This window comes from Salvelinus namaycush, chromosome 26 (assembly GCF_016432855.1).
Source record: "Salvelinus namaycush isolate Seneca chromosome 26, SaNama_1.0, whole genome shotgun sequence".
Lineage (NCBI taxonomy): Eukaryota > Metazoa > Chordata > Actinopteri > Salmoniformes > Salmonidae > Salvelinus > Salvelinus namaycush.
The window spans coordinates 31,124,288-31,130,287 of NC_052332.1; the positions used below are offsets into that span (position 1 = coordinate 31,124,288).

The following is a 6,000-nucleotide window of genomic DNA, read 5'->3' on the forward strand; positions in this document are numbered from 1 at the left end:
ATTATTTGACTTGGCTACCTGTATTTGACATTGTGTTATTTCACTGAACACTAGATGGTTTAATTTTATTTTTGGCAGTGAAACGAGGCTACTCAGGCAAGAAAAAAACCTCACCCAATGTATAGCCCTGTTGGAAAATATAAATGGACTGTTTAAAAATGAGGGGGGGAAATGTTTTTTAAAAATATATATTTTTATGTGATTCACATTTTTATTTGGCGTACCCCCGACGGCATTGCACCCCAGTTTGGGAATACCCATTTTCTACACAAACCATTTCTGTGATTGATCAGACTGTATATTGTGAATATTGAAAATGTTTCAACTTGGCTTTAATATACTGTAGCGAACACAAGTAAAGGCACCAGTTGAAGAGGCAGGTAAGAGCATGCCGTACTGCGGCTGTTCAGAATCTGTTCTGGTTCCCCACAGTATGAACCCTTAAATACTTGCAGAATTGTAACCAGTTTCAAACCCCCAAAATAAATGCTACAATAACATGGCAATGGTCAATAAGCTCTGACGGTACTTTACAATGTGTTGTGGATATATTTATGCCACTTTATCATATACAGTAATGTGGAAATATATTCCAATTATTTTTTCTTTCTTTTTTAAATAGGAAAAAAATTACAGCATTCTTCCAAATGTTGCCAGTCAAGTAACTACATCCATCCTCCGGAGCATTTGATCATGTGCGTCAGTCTAGGCCTCAAGTCCCTCAAAATAGATGTTAATCTTCTCAGTGTTCAGTACATTGCGAGTATGTCGGTCATTTCCATTGAAAGAATCCCATAATAGAAGCCTGCTTAGTTGATCTATTAGAGGCGGCAACATTCTTCCTTCTCTTCTCCTCCCCTTTCATGCCAGTTGATGGTTTTGGTGGGTCTGGATTCTTCTGGGATGATTTACTTGCCTTAAAGTCATCCTCCGTCTCAGAGTAGGATTCACTCTCATAGCCTTTCTCAGTCACTGGAAGGTAGACAGTTTAAAATGGTTTTGAGATCAGACATCATTAAGACATTGATCAGCACATACATATACACACACATGCTGATCTATATATATATATATATATATATATCTATATATATATATATATATCTTAGCTTTAACACACACACACACACTTCAAGGAGAAGAAATAGGCGTCATGTGTATGTCAGAGGCGTTATACTTAGGCAAAATGTTTACAAGAAAATAGAAATAGAAACATAGAATAGAAACAAACAAAAAAAATCAATATTTTACCAATGCATCCCTCGTCATCCAAAAAGGTGAGTGATTTCAAGACGCGTCTCCTCTTCCTCCGCTTACAATCTGAACGTTCCTGCATGGATTGATAGGTAGATAACGATCATTACAAATTGGTGATAAAAAAACAGATTCGTTAAAAAGAAAAATCTTACTAATTATATCCTGCAACTTCAACAGTTTAGTACTTAAATAAATAAAATGTGAAAGCTTACATCTGAATGAGAAATAGCAAAAGGTTCTTTATTTTTTTGATTCACAAGGCTTGGTGATGGGCCCCTCTGTTCTTGCAACCTTGGAGGAGAATCTGGAATAACTAACATAGAATAGTTCTGTTATTAACCATGAAACAGTTGAACTCTGAAGTCCAGTGTGAATGTCGAGGGGAGCCTGAGCAATAAGCATGCCCTCCCTTTACAGCTCATCTTACCCTCATCATCACTACTGTCTGACTGGGGCTTCTTTATCCTCCGACGCTTGTTCTTCTTCTGACTCGCGTTCTTCTCTTCACTATTGGAATGGTCAAGACGCTTGCTCTTACTACTGAAAGGAAAATATTCTGTTAAAGCATATTCTGGAAATGCCATTCAAAACACTCACCATTCACCAAGACGACAAGGTTTCTGCGAGATGTTGGTTCTGAGCAGGGATGGAAGTTAAGCTAGCCCGCTAGCACTTATCAGACTGGGCTAGTAGAACATGTGCCAAACTAGCCAGGTGGCCAGTGAATGATTTTTTTTTTTTTTTAACAAGTATCGCTCGGCAGACTTTGGATAGGAATAATACCCAGGCTAGTTAAAAAAAAATATATATATTTTTTTAAATCAGTCTACTAGCCCGGCTGGCTGGTGACCAAAATCCTTAAGATCCATCACTGGTTCTAATATACAAGCCCTGTGTCAAACAAATACTTTCTCTTATAATCACTGCAGTACCCATGGTACTTCTAATTACGACACAAGTTGTATATTCATACAAGGACTCCTACAAGAGTTAATAATACACACCTAATATCTTTCTCAACCACAGCATCTTTTGGTAGTTCCTCCTTGACAGGAGTCTCTGCTTTAGGGACTGAGCTTGAGGGCTTCACATCCACTGAAGAGGACATCTGGGCTGCTTCTACCTCTTCCTTGATGGATTTGTCAGGTTTTTCTGTGGCGGACATACAGGATTTATCTTAAGAGATGTAAAGGACAATAGTGCAGTATTTACATGTGAAATTATAGAACGATATCCCCATATATGATATGTGAATGTTGAAAAACTCACTGGTTGCTTGATTCCAAAATAAGTTACTCATAGGATGTGTCTTTGGAGCTGGTTTAGTTTCGGAGGTCTCAACCTACAATATCAAATAAATGTGACATCACAAGGTATAGCATTATGGGTTGCACTGGATGAAATGAACATCACATGGCTTTTGCAGAGCACAGAAACACGTACCACAGGTGCATCCTCTCTCTGCTCCAATGTTCTCGCTTTGCTTGACTCTTGATTCTTGGAGACATTCTTGTTTGCAAACATTCCCATAACGCCTTTGGACTGCTTGGAGGTGGGTTTAGAGGCCAGACTAGATTGACCATTGATGCCAGATTTGGTGTGCGCCGTCTGGCGGTGGGGCCTGTGTTATCTCATGAGCCTGCTGCACCTCTGTCGAGGACATGGGTACTGCATCGGCACAGCGAATTGCACTGTACCTGCAAATAGATTGGTATGTTCTGATAAATAACTCACCAAACTTTATATTTAACAGCAATTTCTCAATCTATCATTTTGACTGAGTAAAGTTGGAAGTGCGAAGACGGATATACCTGCTGCAGTTCCTTAGGTTCTCTTTCACAGCATCATAATCCGCACTGTACAGGGGACCACTGTCTTTCAGCACTGCCTTCTGAACACTGTACACGTGTACACTGACGGTCAGGCTCAGCTTCGACTTCACATCTACAACACATCGCAGATGACATTTATACATTCACAACACTTCATATTCATCTAGATGGAGTTAGGAAAGGAGGCAGGTGAACTGGTCATTTACCCTCCAACTGATCCTCTTGCACTACTGACACCTTGTGACACTGAAGGGGGAAAAAAGCATTGAAAAATAACCTAAGTACAAACACAGACATACCAAAACAAAGCAAGAATCGTATATGTCCAACGTTTTGTTTCCAAATGGGCCTACTGTTTTATGTCGTGTTATGTAGGGGCATGGTGAATGAAATTGGGCATTTTGGCTTGTTCTCTTACCGTGGTACCATTCTTGACAAACTTGCCAGACACAAGGTAGGTAGCATGGAGCAGAGTTGAGCTTTCGTTCCTCTTGCGGTCCAGGTAATGATAAAGCATTCTGAAATATACGCATCGTGATGGACTTTACAGGTGGTGGTTTAAACCCCCACCCCCCAAAAGGCAGTTTAAGAGGTTGGATCTGGATACTCACTGTTTGGCTAAGTTGACATGGACCCCAAGAGTGAGACTCAGCCATTTGTATGTCACCTGTTAGCACACACACAATAACAAAAAAAACAGTCTGTTGTCAACAGAGATCTGTGGGATCCATACAAATCAAATTGTATTGGTCACATACACAAGGTTAGCAGATTTTAATGCGAGTGTAGCGAAATGCTTGTGCTTCTAGTTCCCGACACAATTTATGTAGTTTACCCTGAGACTTGCAAGCTCGATCTGGTACGTTATATTCCTATCTTCTAGAAAGGAATACAGCTCGAAGTTTCCCGAACCAACTGTGTAGTCACACAATTTGGGGGCCTGTTGCGGTCTTAAAACTAACGTTACACTGCATCATTCGACAATAGCAAGGTGAGCAAGTGATAGCTATCTAGCGTAGCTAGCCTGAGCAGTCAGATAGCTGACCCCAACAGCTAGTTGGATCGGTCAAGATAGATTAGTTAGCTAAGTGACTTACGATTTTATTCTGGTCGTTGACAAATTCATCAATATTATCCAAATATAGGTCATCCATTGTCCAATGTATGTTGCTATCTATTCGATAGCTCTTTTGCCTCCGTTTCGGTTTCAGGCGGGAACACACCGACGTCACTTACGGCCCTTTATTTACTTCCTGTCATGAGTGTTTGCGCGGGATATGTTCAAGAGTATCAAGCGTTCAGGGTCTGTTGCATAGTATTTGTACAGCATCATAATGACACACAAAGTTGAAGTGATGACACGACACCCCATATCACATTGGCACCTTGTTAGACTGTTTTACCAACTAATTTATTAAAACAGATTTGATTGATACCCCACTGAAATACAAAACTCTGCCATAAGCCTGGGTGACAGCGGCCTCCATTTGCAAGATCCACTGTCACCTTCTTGTCAAGGTTGAATAAAGTTGAAACAGAGCTATTTAATAATGAAACAGACAAACAAATGCATGATGATAATGTTATACATAACAGTTGTCATAGATGGGCTAAATAAACTCAATAAGAACGTTTTCCCTTCAGCCCAGAAAGAATTTGTAGCTGATCATTCTCTTCACCTAAATTACTTGGAAGACGAGTGTTTGGTTGACTGTTTAATGTTCATGTTTCATGAAAGTAACAGAGTTTGTGAATCTCTACTTGTGGTTGGTGGTCCTCTCATACTCAATACGTGTTGCTTGCTCCACTGCCTTCATGTGAACCATCTTGTACCTTTTCTTCATATCCCTCAGCAAAGTCAAAGCCTCTTCATACTCATCCTTGAAGACGCCCTTGCCTTCTAAGACGTTAGCTATGAAAGAACAGGATTACATACTTAACAAATAATATTACATATAATAGATAGATAGATATTCACTTCCCATGTTATTGATGACAATAAAAAGAGGTTTAGTACTTAGAGGGATTTCGCTGATTGTTTTCCTCTCGTTTATTTGTATGAGCATCTCTTCAACTCTTTCTCCTCTCTGCTTTCTTGGTCTCAGAGATGGTAGATTTCCAATCTGAGAATTAAAGGTTGTTGTTGTTTTATTATTAAATATGGATGACTGACACACAACTCAACAGGTTGAAGCAGATAACACGTGACAGATAAGATCATATGACATTTTCACTAGTAGGCATGTGCTTCGAATGTTATTCACATAGCTCACCCTTTTCTCCTTCTCTTCATATGGCTTCTGCAGGCAATCAAGGTTAGGTTTGGAATCTCTGTAAACTAGGAGATTCTTGAGTTTTTGTTCCAACATTCTCACAGTATGTTGTAGTCCTGTAGAACACATAACATTACATTACTTAAGGGAGTGCAGCATTGAAATTGCCCACAATCCCGTTAACTCGTAGGAAAATTCTACTTAAATGATTCATAAAAGGGTCCTCCTCACCAACAGGCCCCACTATGTCTGGATCTGGTTTGGCATCCAATAGCAATTCAAAGCCTCTGAATTTTCCTGGAATTGCATTTGACTCATTTTTCTCCTCAATCTCTTTGGCTTCTTCTGTCTCGTCAGATAGCAGATGGTATTCAGATTCATCACGTAAATCTGTCACCTGAGAATAACAAGTGAACTATTATACTCATGTCACCATACTGTACATTGGCATGTTAAACCAAAGCAAATAACTGTCCTCCTGAATATCATGAAAGAGACCATGCAAATCACCTGTGTCACAAAGAATGACTCTCCATTTTGGAAGGTATCATCTGATGATTCTATTGCCTCCTCTATTGCCTCGACTCTATGAGCAGTTCCCATGGATTCCTGTTTATTTTCCTCATCCATTGCGTGTG

General features: G+C 39.7%; 1 pseudogene; it reads right to left on the reverse strand.

The window, feature by feature from the left end:
* Positions 1-306: 306 nt before the first annotated feature.
* On the reverse strand, positions 307-4,321 carry LOC120021718 (annotated as a pseudogene).
* Positions 4,322-6,000: the final 1,679 nt, after the last annotated feature.